Source organism: Triturus cristatus, chromosome 4_1 (assembly GCF_964204655.1).
Source record: "Triturus cristatus chromosome 4_1, aTriCri1.1, whole genome shotgun sequence".
In the NCBI taxonomy this organism is placed as follows: Eukaryota; Metazoa; Chordata; class Amphibia; order Caudata; family Salamandridae; genus Triturus; species Triturus cristatus.
The window spans coordinates 1,215,392,061-1,215,409,096 of NC_140585.1; positions in this window are offsets into that span (position 1 = coordinate 1,215,392,061).

Below are 17,036 nucleotides of genomic sequence, written 5' to 3' on the forward strand. Positions count from 1 at the left end.
TAGCCATCAGGAGGCTGAGTTCCGAGCGCACAAAGTGGGGTTTGAGTCTGTTGGTGTGGAGGACCCGGAGGGGGTTCCGGGGAGACTCCATATCGATGAGATAGGTGACGGGGCTCTTGCGTTCGACCACTTTGAAGGGCCCCGTCCACTTGTCCTGCAAGGCACATGGTTCGGTGGGGGACATCACCCACACTTGTTGACCAGGTTCGAATTCGACGGAGGAGGCATTTTGATCGTATCATTTTTTCATGTCCTCCTGACTGGCCTCAAGATTCGCTTTTGCCATTTCCCGGAATCGCCGGGTCTGATTGCGTAGTGCCAGGAGGTACTTGAAGACGTCTGGAGGGGTCTTTAGGGGGGCCATCTCCCAACCTTCTTTGACTAGGCTGAGGGGCCCTCGCACAGGGTGCCCGTACAAGAGTTCGAAAGGGCTAAAACCGAGGGACTTCTGGGGAACTTCTCGATAGGCGAAGAGGAGGCACGGAAGTAGTACATCCCACTGGCGACGGAGGGGCTCTTCCAATCCCCCAATCATTCCCTTGAGCGTGCGGTTGAATCGGTCAACTAGTCCGTTTCCTTGAGGATGATAGGGGGTCGTGAATCGGTAGGTGACCCCGCACTGTTGCCAGAGGGACTTCATATATTTCGAAATAAAGTTTGTGCCTCGGTCGCTGACGACTTCTCGGGGGAAGCCCACCCGGGAGAAGATCCCCATTAAGGCCCGGCCGACCACCGGAGCTGTTACAGTTCGCAGGGGCACAGCCTCGGGGTAGCGGGTGGCGTGGTCCACCAGTACCAGGATGAACCGATGTCCTTGTGCTGTGCGGGGGTCCAGGGGCCCCACAATGTCTATTCCCACCCTCTCGAACGGGGTGGTGACAACTGGGAAGGGTTGCAGAGGTGCTTTGAGCTTGCGGCCGCTCTTCCCGCTGGCCTGGCACGTGGGGCAGGACCGGCAGTGGTTGAGGACGTCGTTTCGCATCCTCGGCCAGAAAAAGTGGGTCACCAGGCGACTGTAGGTTTTGTCCTGGCCCAGGTGTCCAGCCAGAGGGACATCGTGGGCCAAATTTAGCAGGAAGTCTCTGAAACGGAGGGGCACCACCAGCACTCGACTGGCCCCTAACTCCGCGATTCTCTGTTCACTGTATAACAGGTCGTTATCCCAATAGACCCAATGGGCTCCGGTGGAGTCCCCTGCGCTCTGGGCGATGGCTTGCTGGCGGAGTCCCTCGAGGGAGGGACAGGTCTTCTGCTCTTGGCGGAACTGTTCCTGGGTGGGCCCCCCTTCTTGACGCCACTGAGCCAGGCCGGGAAGGTCCTGGGGCTGGGCGACCCCTTCGGGGGTTTGCTCTGGGGTGTCGGTATAGTCGGTGTCCTCTACTGGAGCGATCGGGGGAGGAGGTGCAGGCCATTCTGGTTCTTCTGGTCGGGGGATGGCACGGGCGGCCATGGACCGGGTGGTTACGCACGCCCAGTCCGGGAGGCCCAGCATCCCCAGGTGCTCTCTTCTTTCGACGGCGGCCCACGGGGAACTCTCAAGATCATTCCCCAGGAGACAGTCCACGGGGGCATCATCCCGGACCGTCACCTTCAACATGCCGGAGACCCCTCCCCATTCGAAGGGGACGCAGGCCATCCGACATAGACTCTCGGAATTGTCGGCTGAGCGGACGGGGCAGAGAATGTTCGGCAGGATCTGCTCTGGTTTTACCAGGTGACAGCGGACGGCCGTCACACTGGCCCCTGTGTCACGTAGGGCTTCGGCCCGGCGCCCATTAATGTTCACCCACTGGCTATATTTTCTGGTGTTGGCGGGTAGGGGGGCCCGCGGGACCATGTCTTTTCCCCCTAGGCACGCTAGAACCATGGCGGCCGGTTCCCACTCTTGTTGTGCCTGCTCGTATTCTTCTTGTTCTTCGGAGATTTGTTCTCCCCCCAGGGCGGCGGCAGCTACCTGGCGGGGTTTTGGAGTATGGTTCTGTGGACAGTTCGGGTCATTGGCGTAGTGGCCGACTCGCTGGCATCGGTGACACGTGACGTTGGCTCGGAACCCCGGGCGCATCGGGGGGTTCCCCCGGCTGGCCGGGGGCGGGGTGCTGGCAGTGGGAGCGGCCGGGACGGTGTCTCTCCCTCGCCCCTGGCCTCCTCCTCCTCCTCGGGGACGGTGCTGACCTTGGTTGTTCCGGTTCTGCTCGTGTGGCCCTCTCCGGCCCACTCGGGTGCTTTCCCACCGGTCAGCTTCGGCGGCGAGTTGCCGAGGGTCAGTCAATTTACTGTCGAGGAGGTGCTGCCTGAGCTCGACGAAGCAGTTGTTAGATAGGTGCTCCCACACCATGAGATTAAAAAGTTGCTCGTAGGTCGTTACGTGGCTTCCCTTGATCCAACCCTCGAAGGCTCGGCTGAAATAGTTGACATATTCCACCCAAGTTGTACCCGGGATCCGGGTGCAGTCCCGAAACCTCTGGCGGTACATTTCGGGTGTGAGCCCATATCGGGGTGAGGAGGGCAGCCTTCATGTGGTCATAGGATGACATCTGGTGGTCTGGGAGCTGTAGCAGGGCATCGCGGCCTTCGTTGACGAACCTCCCCCATAGGCCGGCTCCCCAGTCACTTCGATCGATCCGGTGGGAGGTCATGGCGATCTCGTAGGTCTTGAACCACTGTTGTATGTCGTCCTCTCGGACATACTCTCGGACGACATCCTTGGGGATGTGGACTTTCTTTTCTGTCGCTCCCGGGGTGCGCGGTCGCTCGGGCACCTCCGGTTCTTTGTTCTGCTTCCGTAGTTCTATTTCTGCCAGTTTGCGCTCGTGTTCGTATGTTAATCTTTTTTCTTCGAGCTCTCTCTGCCTCTGTTTTTCTTCCCGTTCTTCTCGTAGCCGCAGATGTTCCAGGTTCAGTTTTTGCTCGGCTAATTTTAGTTCACCGTCCATTTTGAGTCGTGCCATTTCTAACTCATGTAGTCTGTTTTTTTCTCTTTCTTGGATCTCTTCCTGCGAGAGGCCCGTTCCTCGCTCCTCGGGAGCCGTGGCGTTCCTCTCCGATGCTGCACCGTTTCGGTCTGGGGATCTGGCGACCCCGGTTTCTGCCCATGACTCAATGGCGTGCTTAAAATCGTCTTTGGTACTCAGGCCGGTGGTAGCAATGCCTAGTTCCATGCAGAATTGTTTCAATTCACGATGGCTGTACTCTTCCAATTTATCCATCTGGAATTTCTCGGTGGATCCGCTCTCTTTGGTTGACATCGTGGTTTTGTCGTGGGGTGAGCTACTCTCTGTACGATTACGCGTTGATTCGGATCGCGCCGCTGGCCACCAATGTTAGACGGACCGGGAGGGTCGGCCGAGGACAAGGGGAGAGGTCTCCGGGGAGAGCCGTCTCCAGCGATCGTACAGATGCGTAACTTCCCCCCCACAGATATACACCACACAAGGATAGGATTTAACGTTCTTTATAAGCGATTTCTTAAGGTACGATGGAATGGTACAAGGAGGTCTGGACTCAGGGGTCCCCTCGATTCTAGTCTCTTGGTTTGGGAAAGGGGGTAGCGGGACAGTCTGGTTACCAATCTGGTAGCCGAGATGGTCTGATGGATAGCTCACAATCCTCGAGCTCGATGTTCTAGCTTTGGACGGGCCGCGGCAGCGCCAGCAGGTCCCGGTGAAGGTGGTCGTTACACGGTCCGCGGCAGCGCCAGCAGGTCCCGATGAAGGTGGTCGTTACTCGGTCCGCGGCAGCGCCAGCAGGTCCCGATGAGGATGGAGGATGCAGAAGGCCGCGGCAGCGCCAGCAGGCAGGACGATAGTTCACAAGGCAGGGCTACGGCAGCGCCGGTAGTCCGTCAAGGCTGAGTTCTTCTCGGTGTCTCTCGACTCCAGGATACAACTGCCTTCCTGCTCTGGAGCTGCCCTAGTTATAGGTCTGGCGCCCCTTTGATGTCCGGACCCTCGCGCTTGGAGGTCGGAAGGTCCGGGATGAGGGAGTCCAGACACCCAGCAGGGGGGTGGAGCCAGCGCCCGGGGGAGCTGGAGGGCGATCGGCACCTGGCGGGGGAGAGCCATCGACATCTCTTTCTCCCATTGACCTGCCAAGTGGTCCGTTCACCTCCTGGGTGGATGGTGGTGCCGGGATGTCGGGGCCTGGCCAGGCCCAGGGTTAGGGTCGAGCTGAGGCCACGCGGCCTCGTGGTGCAGTGTCCAAGATGGCGGCTGATCCGGCCGGGGGAGCCGGTAGGGGTTCGGCCCCATGATACATGGATGTCCGGGGGCAGGAGTTCCGTCGGGAGACGGGGTGCGGGTTGCTCTTGTGGGTAACACCTGGGGGTCCGGGGCTTGGGCCCTGTCATGCGGGGAGGGAGCAAGCCCTTCATGTGGCCTGTCCAACACTGCGCACTTTATTTTATTTTGTAAATATTATGCAGAAAGCAGAAAGAAGTATATTATACCATTGTTGCAAGGGAGAGGATTTTCTCAAGTTAAACCTGCACTGATGTATTTGCAATCACTAGACTGCCCATGGAATATTTTCAACATTGCTAACTTTCTGGTTGCCGCGGGGTGGTCAAGGAAAAGACTCGATGCCCAGCCTAGATTATGATTTTAGTGATATATGTACTTGTCTGGATGAATTTTTATGATGTTTGTACTATATTGTATTATCAAAATGTATTTAATTATCTGTATGAATTATAGTGATGTACTTTTATGATTTTAATTAATCAATTAAAGTGGTTTTGACTTGACTTGACTTGACTGGCTGAAGGCAAGCCAGAGGCAAGCCCACAGATGTCCGTCCGCGCTTGGATGTAGCCAGGAGCCCTGGTCCGTTGGAGAAAACTCTTTTACCTGAATTTCTTACTCACTTGCCTCCCTCTACCAGATAGAAACCAGAGTATCTAATCATCAGCTCTGTAAAAATACTTTTCCTGAAATCTAGGCGGGCCCTCTGACTTGCCTCCATTGCCATTTCCAAAGTGACGCTACACCTTGTTGCAACATAGATCAGGACATCAATTCCGTCATTCCTAAACTTACTTTAACAGGAAGGGGAGACTACTCAGCTTTTCCATCTTCCAAGGTGCCTACTAATTTACCATCTCACATCCCCGCCTGACAACTACATTCAATCTACCATAAATGGCTTTCTATGCAATGTGAGATCATTAGCTAAATATTCTACTGAAGTATGGGATGTCATCACCTCTTTATCCCCAGATATATGTTTTGACATGGCTGAATGCCAACAATTTAATTTACCATTACTTTAGCCATCCCTGATTACTATCAACTAATTAGGTTTGATAGAGCTTTGAAAACTGGAGGTAGTATCACTATAGTTTTTAAAGAAACGCTTAAAATCGCTTGTATTAGCACCACTACTTCTGAATCCATGGAATTCGGCATTTTTAAAATTACTCTATATTGGAAGGGCGCTTTGCTCTATTGCCCCCTAGGGACTAAGAAAGGATTTAGCCAACATTTGTTGGAAGCAATAGGTCTTGGCTACAAATATGTTTTTCCTCCTGGGTGACTTTAATTACCATGGTGAAGACTTAGTCAACCCTGAGGTGATGCAGCTTCTGGCAGACATGGAAACCCTAAGTCTTCACCAAGTAGTCACCGGCCCCACTCACCAACCGTGCCACTCACTCGACTTGATATTTACCAATAGTGAGGCTGTTTCTTGTGGATCACCCAAGCCTATTATCTGGGCGGATCATTATATAATCCCTTTTCTACTTCAATCCTCACTAAAATCCAACTTATCGAAAAAACAGGTGGTTGGAGAATACGCTGAGAAGATCATGGCACTTACTCTCCTTGGACTCCTTTACTGAGTCATTCAAGCTTGCTGTTCCCTCAAGCAGTCCCGATGTGAATGCTCTGTTCGGTAATTTGAAAACAGCCCTAACGAAAGCTTTGGACAAAACGTTACCTTTAAAAAAGATGTGTTCTTCTCATCTACGTGCTTCTGCTCCTTGGTATACGACAGAGCTAAATACGGAAAAATCGACCTGTAAAAATCTTGAGCGAAAATGGCGTAAAACTCAAAATCTACAGGACAAGGAGATTGATAAACTTGCCCTGTCTAGATATCATTCTAATATTAGATCCACAAGCAAGCTCTTTCTTTCCAATCAAATTGAACAAGCGGGTAATGCACCTAAAGCACTTTTTAAGATTGTTCTGGAGTTTATGAGACCTAGGGTGTGTGCGCAGCCCTCCTTGGTATCACAGGAATTGTGTTTTTACAAGAAAATCTCACAGATTTATTTAAACTTCAGTATCTTGCCTATGAGCAACCTGTGTGTCACTAGTAACACAATAATTTTGGAAGGAGCTGGGACGCCCTCCCTAACCCTGTTTAAACCACTCTCTCTGGAGGAGGTCCAGAGGTCACTAGACATGGAAAAATCATGCTCCCCCCTTGATATGTTCCTGCCCAAAGTCATGGCTTAATTTCTAAACACCTTGCGCCGGCCATTCATGCCTTATTTAATTGTTCAGTGGAAACGGGCATAATCCCCTTCAAGTGGAAAGCCGCGCATATCCTACCGATCCTAAAGAAAGCAAACCTGGATCCTAGCATGCTATTGAATTATCGACCAATATCTCTGATGCCTCATTTAGACAAACTTCTAGAAGGCCTAACTAACAAACAATTAACCGCCTACCTTGAAAACAATCAACTTCTGGACTCTTTGCAGTCCGGTTTTAGACCTGAACATAGCTCAGAAACGGCCCTTCTGGCAGTTACGGACTCTGAAATTCTCTTTGGATTCAGGAATCCCTACTATATTCGTGCTGCTGGTTGTCTCCACAGCACTCAATATGGTTTCCCATGCTAGGCTGGGAAAGAGTCTTTGTGAGATAGGCATTCAGGGAACTTTTCTCAAATGGCTATACAACTTCTTGGATGCCAGATTCAAAACTATCACCCTCGGTTCCTACACTTCTTGCAATATTTGTCTAGACAAGGGGGTACCTCAGGGCTTATGCCTGAGTTCTACTCTGTTTAATATCTATATGGCACCCCTTGCGAAGATTATCGAGCCTTTTGGCTTTGGAATTATATCTTACACTGATGATACTCAGTTGATCTTCACTTATGACTCAGACGTAGCTATAACCAAAGATCGGTTTGGAAAGGGAATGCTTGCCATTTCGAGTTGGATGTCTGACAATTGATTACAACTGAATACAGACAAGACCGAGATCCTGCTGGTTGGCAAAGCCACCTCTCTGTGGTCAAGCGAATGGTGGCCCTCTCAACTAGGTTCAGCTCTGTCACTTAAGCAATCAGTGAAGAATCTTGGCATAAAAACTAACCAGACTCTTTCTATGAAAGATAACATTTTAACTACCTCAGACTTATGCTACCACAATATGGCAATGCTACGCAGAATATTTCCTTATCTTCCGACCTCTGCCAGAAGAACATTAGTCCAAGCCCTGGTAATAAGCATGCTCGATTATGGGAATTCTCCACTGGCAGTAGCTAATGAGACTTTGCTCACAAAACTAAAGGTGGTGCAAAATACGGCATCCAGACTTATTCTAGACCTCCGACTGGGCACCCCGTCTGCTCCTCTGTTGAGAATGCTGCATTGGCTACCAGTCAGAAAAAGGAACATCTTCAAGATATGTTGTCGCACCTATAAGGCCTTACAAGGAACTGGCCCTAGGTATCTTCAACAAAGAATTCAAGCTTATGCTCCCACCAGAAGTCTACGATCTTAGGATAAAGTCCTGCTGTGTGTACCCCGCGTCCATCAGGTTAGATGCAGTGTGAGATCCTTCACTTATCTGGCCCCTTTCTATTGGAACGGGCTTCCTATACACCTTCGCATCTGTCCGAACTACAGCCAATATAGGAAATTATTGAAAGCTTCCCTCTTCTAACGGTGTCTCCCTTCGTAGATGCTGTCTGCTACCATTCTGCAGCGCAAGATGCCTATTGGTGATTTGGGGCCAAATCAAGTATAAATAACATAACTTACCATAACGTCTGCCAATGCTATGCTCCTTTTTGTACACTGCCTGGATATCATGATCCCATGTATTGTAGATATCCTACAGATTTATGGAGATGACTCGGGATGGAGGGTTAACTGGGGGGAAACCACGTACGTACACTTCTTGGGAGAGCATCCTCGTTGTCTAAAAGACACCCCCATGAGGGAGGCAGCAACGATTTTTGATACTTGGGCATGGAGATTACCCAAATAAAACACAGAAGCTGGGAGATGAACATTGTCCTCTTACTCAGTCGGCTGGAACAAGAATGTAAGACATGGGCTACATTACCGTTGTCGATCCTGAGAAAGGGGTGCTCTCTTTAAAATGATTGATTTGCCATGATTCCTATACATCATGCAGAATTACCCTTTTTCGTTACCGGGACCTCTCTTGGGAACCTTTAATCTTCGTTCATGGCATTTCTGTGTGGAAATAAACCCCTTAAGGTCTTTTTTATTTGCTAAGTGTAGACAGGGCATGCACGACACTGGTCTGGGATTGGAAGGTGTTACATTATATCACTGGCTCCCACCTTATCTCGATATGCGACTAATTGCACAGGTATAGGCATGACTCGGCATTTAGACTTGAAATAGATAACCTGGGGAAATTTGACCTGATGGCGGGAGAGTGCCCCATGCCTTCCCTTCCACCACTAGGATCCACCAAATCTTTTGGTATGAGGCACTGAAACGTGTTCAATGGCATAGCATCCTATCAGGGGAAACCCCACTTTGAAAAGATACATGGTTGGCCCATTCGACACACCTTACTAGGAGCGTATGGTCACATGGCCACATGAAATCAGATACCGAGTTACAGGGGCCCCAGGTCTTTTGCTATCTACAGTTGAGACATGTCCTGGAACATTGCCACACTCCTGGCGGTCCCCAAATATAATCCACTGGAAATGAAACATATAATTGAGGAAGTGGCAGATAAGTGCATCTCACAACCTTACCGCTTTTTATGGGTCAACTCCCCAGACCAGCTACTTGCCTGAAACTAAGATGGGATGAGGCTTTCGGCCCACTGGACGAAGATGAGTGGTCAGAGGTCAAAATGGCAGCAGGGGCGGCTCTAGGCTCATGGTGGCCCTGTGCAGGGAGCGCAGGTAGGGGGCCCCGGAAGATGGGTCCGGGCGGGGCGGAGCTCAGGAAGGTGTTTTAATAAAACGTCCAGAAAAAGCGTCAGATGACCAGTAACATGGTAACAGAAAAACAACGTTTACTTTTTGAGTACTCATCACTTGGATACTTTGTTTTAGAATCTGGGTCTCTGGAGGGACCACTTTCAACAAGAAAAACACGTTGCGCGTCCGTAAGAGAGTTCGGCCACAAAGTAGGATCCCTCCAGTCACATAAATCATATTCAGAACACGGGTCTGTTAAATGGTCTTGCTCTTTGGCTTCCTTTTCAATACCAGCATCATCCGTCTGTAAACTCTGAACCTCCTTCAGAATGCCAGATGTTGATGGACCGATGAATGATGTTTCAGTTTCTCTGTCTGAGGGTTTTTTGTAATAATCCTCATCCTGAGTTGGTAATTGCTGCATGTTTGTATCAATTTCAGAGTCACCTTGTTCATTTTCATTGGTCTGCTCATGAGTATCATTCTGCTCATGGATATCATAATTTTTTTGTTCTTCTTTATGGTCGTCAGCGCCTGTTTTACCTAGTGCATCAGCAGTACTCTGGCCAGAGGATTCTCCATCTTTAGGTTTCCCTTGGGTGATAAAGTTCAGGATTGCTCCTTCCTGTGACACTACGAAAGCCTGCTGAGCCACCTTTCTTTCGTTTCGAATAACCAGATTTGTGTACTCAAATTCTCTTCATTTTGCTTGCAATGCAGCGGGCGAGGCTAGCAGTGGGTAGGGAAAAAAAGAAGACAATCAGCAGTGGCGGCTGCTGAAAGATTTTGATGTGTCATTTTTATTTTCTTGCAAAAACAACAGTTGATGGACAGAATGCAGAACAATGTCATACATTCACCCCAGTACAGAGATCTGGGCCTAAATCCATCGTTTTTTTGCTCACCACACCACCCCAGTTCAGACATGGCCATATGCAAATCAGCCTTGAGCCTGTGCCTCATGGGAACAGTCCAGCCCGAACTGCCAAGCCATGTCTTCCCTGGACTACACAATGAAGGACCAGCATACCTTAATGAACGAGTGAATTTCCACCAACCTACCAGGAAAATATGTTCCAGAACCATCTCCCTAGCAGCCACCCAATGCAGCCGCTGATAAAACAGTGGAGGCCGCTACTTCTCCCACCTGGCAGTGAAGACCTGAAAACCCTCCCCCTGCACCTCAGAGCCTCACCATCGCTCCAGCAGTTCAGGAAGGACCACAAGACCTCGCTGTTCAACCAACAAGCAGCATGATCCAGCAGCATGAATCCCACACCGCCTCGAGACACTTATGTGTGAAGCAGCTGAGCTTTACAAACCCTGACTGATTGATAGTAATTACCCTTCCCACTACATGTATGACACATTATGAGGACTAGCCACATATGGAAGGTTTATTTGAAGAGTGTTATAAAACTATAGGTTAGATCATGTGACTTGGCATACAAGGTCTGTTTTCTCAGTCCACTGAGAACAGTAGAGCCTGGAGAATAGTTCATGATCTATTTGGGAAGTGACCTTAGCAGGAAGAGAGTAAGCTACCTTGAAATCATGGCACACAGAGACCTGTCTTAGTACGTCACTAACTGATCCTGAAGACAGCCTACAGGTAACCAAAGACTCGTCCACTTTACCACATTGTCAAAAGACAAAATACAATATATTTAATTAAGGTTTCTTGTATAGTGCCATATTCCAGCAACCAGGTCTGCTCGCTTTCAGAGCACCTATTAAACAAGGATTAATTACAGTGAGTCCTAAGGCTATGAAAAGGCACTAGAGGTTCACTCAAGCAAAATTAATGTGCAAGGAACATCCAGTCAGGAGACAACTTTCAAGCAGACGTACGAATCACTAGCACAGCGTACCAACGACCCCATGGGCCGTGGCATAAGCAAGGAAAATGGCCCCTTTGGCTGCTGCTCAGGAAGTAAAATATAGCAATTATCAGGGTTCAATGGGCCCCTGAGGGTTTTGGGTCTCAGTACCACTGTACTTGCTGAACCAATGGTAACTATGTCCCTAGTATGGACAGAGAAGGCTGCTTCACCAATTGCAAACTGAGGACTAGTTAAACTAGTTTTCTCTGCTAGTCACATGACAAGCACTGGAATGTAATTAAAGAAATGATCAAGAAGCCAGTCTCCTACCAAGGTCTCTGCAAAAGGGCATTAGATTGAGTTAACATGGGTAGGCACTGCCATCCTATTCCAGGCATCCATCCATAGGTGCTTGCATTTCATGTCTGCCTCAACACCATATAAACAGACATAACCAAATGCCAAGTACATTCGAACACTCGATGTTTTAAAAGATTTGTGCAGGCAGATCCACTCATTAGATCACAAGTATCAGCTTCATACTCTGTTTTCATGATTGTTGATAAGTAATTGTAATCATTTTAATGAATCCTTAACATTACGTCTAACACCTCGTACCCTGCTCTCCTCTTCCCCCCCAATATGACCGTGCCTCCCAAGTTACACCTCCAAAAGTCACCATGCCTCCCCTCAGCCTCAAGTAAACACCGCCCCTGCACTCCTGACTCACTCTTCCCTCAACATACAGCGCCGATCTGTACCACTCCCTACCCCTGGCGTACGGAGACCACCTCTCCGACCCGCGCCCTCTCAGAGATGAATCGTGAGAGAGAGGCTCTCTCTCACGATTCATCATGCCCTCCCTTCCCATGACCACCAGAATACCTCCAGCTCGCCACCTCACATGGCTTACCTCCACCCAGACCCAAAGCACACACCATCTACAATAACATCCTCACCCAACCTTCCCCACGCCCCCGGCTCCTCACCCCCACGGGCTAGGATACATTCCTATGCCTGATCTGCCCTCCTCTCCAGGGCTCCCCACACCCTCGTCCAATGGCTCACCTTCCCTCGGGTTCACTCTGCAGTGGCACACGCTGACCTCCTCACTCCCCCTCCCCATGCCCTGACCCTCGGGCTGCTCACCTCGCAGCTGGCACCAAAGGTTGCACACTGGCATGCTATCCTCTGCAAGGCGGCCTTTCTTGCCCAGGGTCTCTAGGCGCGCCGGTGCATGGCCTCGGCCGGTCTCGGTGCTGCTCGCTGCACGCCGGGCACGGGTGCTGCCACCCCACCTGCCTTCAGTGATGCATGGTGCTTCTGTAACCCCTTCGCTGCAGGACTCGCGGGAACTGCGCATGCGAGCCTCCGGAGGTGCCAGATCTGGACTATTAAAACAAGCTCAATTCTCCTGGAAAAAAAGTTCTAAACAAGCACAAGACCTACCAGAAGAGCCCGAAACAAGGCCGACCCCACACAAAGACGAGACTGGGTTAGAAAGGAAAAGAGTATAAGAACAACCATTCAGCGTGCATCACACTGGATTTAGCACGCCTCAATCGTTCATGCGCCAAATCCCTGCCAGGGGCCGCCACGAATATGTATTGTATCCGATTCTTCGTGGTGGCCCCTGGGGTTTGGTGGCCCTGTGCAGGTGCACAGCTTGCACATGCCTAAGGCCGCCCCTGATGGCAGCGAGGGTGCCGGGATCTCTTCCGCCTCAGGCTAGTTCAGTTCAAATATTTTCAGAGTTTACACTCATCTAGTTCGCCTGTGGAAGATGGCAGAATCCCAGACCTTTATTGTCTGCAAAGTAAACATCCACAGGCCACATACTTCCGTTTTATATGGAAATGCCCAATTATATCTCGATACTGCCACGAGATAACAAAGGCCCTGGGGCAGGTGGTGGGCTGGAAAATCACCTTGAACCCTAAAATGATGAGGGTGGATCATGGAAGAGTTGGGATTTTAGAGGGTATGTGGCTCTTGTTGGCAAAGAGAGACACTGATAAGTATTCGAGGTCAGAGGTACCCCCTTGAAGAGGGAATGGACAAGACCAATGGACTTTTGTGAATCTGCGGAAGAAGCTGTGTATAGATCTGGGGATGTCAGCAAAAACACACTACTATTTGGGGCAAATGGTGGGATTATTCGCAGTGTGTTACCTAAGAATGTAACTGTGGTATGACTATTATTGGTGAATGCCGTATACTTGTCTGTATCTTTGAATATGTTGGGGGAAACAGACCTAGTGGCTTTGTATGTAAACAACTATGATGTGGATCTCTGTGACATCCTATATATGTTTAATGTTGAAACAATAAAAAGAGTTTGAAAAAAATAATCTACCATATACACACTTGGGCACAACATTCTCTTTAGCGCAACTTATATGGAAAATGCAATCAAACAGGGTGCTTGGGTAAAATATGGATTTAAAAATATCAGGAGGCAGAAATATCGGAAAATAAATATCGTGATACACAAATATTGTGATGCACAAATAAGGTTGACAAGAATGTTAGGTAAGTAACATAGTTTTGAATAATATAGTGGTTTAAAATATTGTTTTTTAATTACTTGAATGTGTGTTAGTTTATATTCATTTTATGTGTTACTATTGTTTTAAAGGTAATTTTTTTAATCTATAGCTAGTAATTTTAAATTATTTAGATTTTTTTTGCGTAATTTGTGATGTCATAGTGGGTTATATAGGGGATAGGGTAGGAAGTTAATTAATTAAGAATACTTACAAATTATTTAACACATTTTATTTAATTCAATGATTTATATCTTTATGTAAATGATGTAATATTTATTTATTTATGTTATATGGGGCTGTTAGATTTGTAGGCGAACAGCGTGAGAAGTTAATAAAGTAATAATAAATTAACAATGAATTATGAATTGTTAATTATTTAATTGATTTTAATTATATAATGTATAGAATATTTATTTACTTTACTTATATTTAAGTTGTGGAATGCTAGATTTGTAAGGGTCTAGGTTTAGAAGTTGCGTAATAATAAATCATAATTTCTTAATATATTTAATTAAATATGCAAATAATATTTATGTATGTAAAATATGAGATACTGATTTATTGTACTCATATTTTAGCTGTGGTATGCTAGATTTGTAGGGCTATGGGGTGTAAAGTTTTTTAAATATTTAATTATTAATGAATTTTAAATAAATTATTTAATAGAATTTTAAATATTTAAATGATGAAATATTTAATTATTTTAATTATATTTCAGTTACGGGCTGCAAGGAGAGGATGTGGCGTAATGGCCAGAGCTGCTGACTTTGGAGCTGGGGGTCCAGTTTCGAGTCTCAGCGTCGGCTCAACATCCCGTGAATGGAGTCTCCATCCTGTGACCAAGGCGAAAGGTCGCCGAAACGCGTAAGGAATAAGGAGATGAAATTCTGTTGCGTTGCTGTACCTGGAAATAAAGCTTTACCTCTGGTATTGGGCCTCACTTGCCTCCGTGATAAAAGTCAATTGATGGGTCTCTCCGGGACCAACTCTGCAGGGCGAGCTCACGAGCAGGAATGGAGAATCCTGTTGATAGCACAGACGAGAACAAAACAGAGCCCACAGCTTCGGCATCCTTTCAAACTGACGCTTTTTTTGGTCTGATTGTCGTGGCAGCTTTAAAACAACTCTTAATACTTACGCGTTTCGGCGCCAAGCGCCTTGTTCACAGGTGAGTTGATTTGTGTTTCTAAAGTCCAAGTGGTCACATGGTCAACGTTAAGACCACAATACCCAGAATACATCACTATTCAAATTAACAGCTTAGCTCACGTTGCTTTATATTTTGCTTAATAGCATTTATTATTTGCCAATGTATGTGTTGTCTTTGCGATGCAAAAATGGAAAAAATAAAACGCACAATGCACTTTGCTGTCACTCCAAAGTAATACTTGCTTGAAAGAAATATATATAATATATATTTTATCCAACAAACGCTGAAGCTTCTCAAGATGCGCTCAACAGTGCATCTGCCATTCGGCATCACGGTTCAGCCCGCCCCAGCCATCCAAGTTTGTTGAATTGCCTGACGTGTTTCTGTGGCCAACGTACCACTTCATAAGAGGCATTTCTCCTCTACGCATTGGAGCATTGGAGCGCTCTTTATACTGCATGCTAATTGGTTGAAAAACCCCTCATGGGTTCAACTGCGTATTTGATTTTTTCATACAGCATGATGGGTGGGATGTGTAGTCTTATCAAGCTTTAACAAATGAATTTGTATCCTGATTGCACCACTGTCATTCAAAATATGATCAACTAGTCCGCATTGAATCCATCAAATGATTAAATGTGCTTCTTTATTATTGATTCGTGATCTTCTTTTCTTTAAGAAAACACATATACCAGCGCCCTCTCTCGGCCGTGGTTCGAGTAGACCATGGCCAAGAGAGGGCACCGGTATATGCAGGATCAGTTAGACTCAAAAGGTAGTGCCGTGATGCTCCTGCTGTAATCATGGACTAAGGAATGTTTGGTGACTATCATATCACAACCATATTTGAAGATACTAATAGAAATATGAATATGAATTTTAGGACGACACAGTCATAAATATCATTCCGGTTTTTCTTCGTGGAAATTCAAAATGCCCTGAAGAAGTTCTCTGTGGAGAACGAAACGCGTTGGCTGTGTGTTTTCTTAAAGAAAAGAAGATCACGAATCAATAATAAAGAAGCACATTTAATCATTTGATGGATTCAATGCGGACTATTTGATCATATTTTGAATGACAGTGGTGCAATCACGATACAAATTCATTTGTTCTATTGACCCTGTGTATCGGGGTGGTTCCTTTGGACAGATGGTGCCTTTGTGATTTTGCACACAGAAGGATTTTGGTTCTGGTGGTAATAATCTTTGGTTTAATTCATGAATTTGGTGCCTTTTGCCAAGTTGGTCCGCTGTCCAGTTTGTGTGTGAACAACTCTTATCAAGCTTTCATTGAACACCTATAGTATGTTCCAATGCATACATATTTCAGAGAGTCAGTTAGAATCCTCGGTAGGATCTGGATGTGATGGGAGCAGGCCCTTTTCATCAAGACGCATTGTGTTGGAAACCTGAGCAGGAAGGTTCCTCTCCCTCAGCCTCTCATTCCTTCGAGATGGTGCATCTTGCATGAGATGGCACCCGTGTCATAATTTTATCCAACAAACGCCGAAGCTTCTCAAGATGCACTCGACAGTGCGTCTGCCATTCGGCATGTCGAGTACATCTTGAGAAGCTTTGGCGTTTGTTGGATAAAAATAAAATAATATATATATATATATATATATATATATATATATATATATATATATATATATATATATATATATATATATATATATATGAACCAGTCCTGTGCTGCAGGCATACGAAGACAGGCGCTGACACCATATATATATATTTCCCAAACTGCTCCCCACAAGGCCCCGAGGAGCAATAGGCGGCACACCCAAACTGGTAACAATCTCCTTTAATGAAATTTGGCAGCATAAAACCACAAGTTGCCTCCCCAACGCGTGGTCCGTGTCACCGTGGATTTCCACGTTCAAGGGCCTGTCTGGGCCATCCAATTTTTGGGCCTATGACGGGACAAACCGGACTCTTGAATTGTGTCTGATTTGTCTCATAAACCCCACTACGTATACCCAATGGAGGGTTATGATTGTTTTATTGGGACTACTGTGACCAGGATGCATTGCGTGTATGACGTAGTTCACTGGAACATTGAAATTGAAAATCACCTGTATGATTCACAGAAGTCGGAAGTGCCGCCATACCCGTGATCAAGACTGATTGTCAAAACGCGTTGGGGAGGCAACTTGTGGTTTTATGCTGCCAAATTTCATTAAAGGAGATTGTTACCAGTTTGGGTGTGCCGCCTATTGCTCCTCGGGGCCTTGTGGGGAGCAGTTTAGGAAATAATTTACACGGCACAGCCCAGTGCCGGCAGAGGCGGCACCACCTTTAAAAGGACACCGGGCTGCCTGCCGAATGCAAAACGGGTGGTCCGTGTTACCGTGGATTTCCA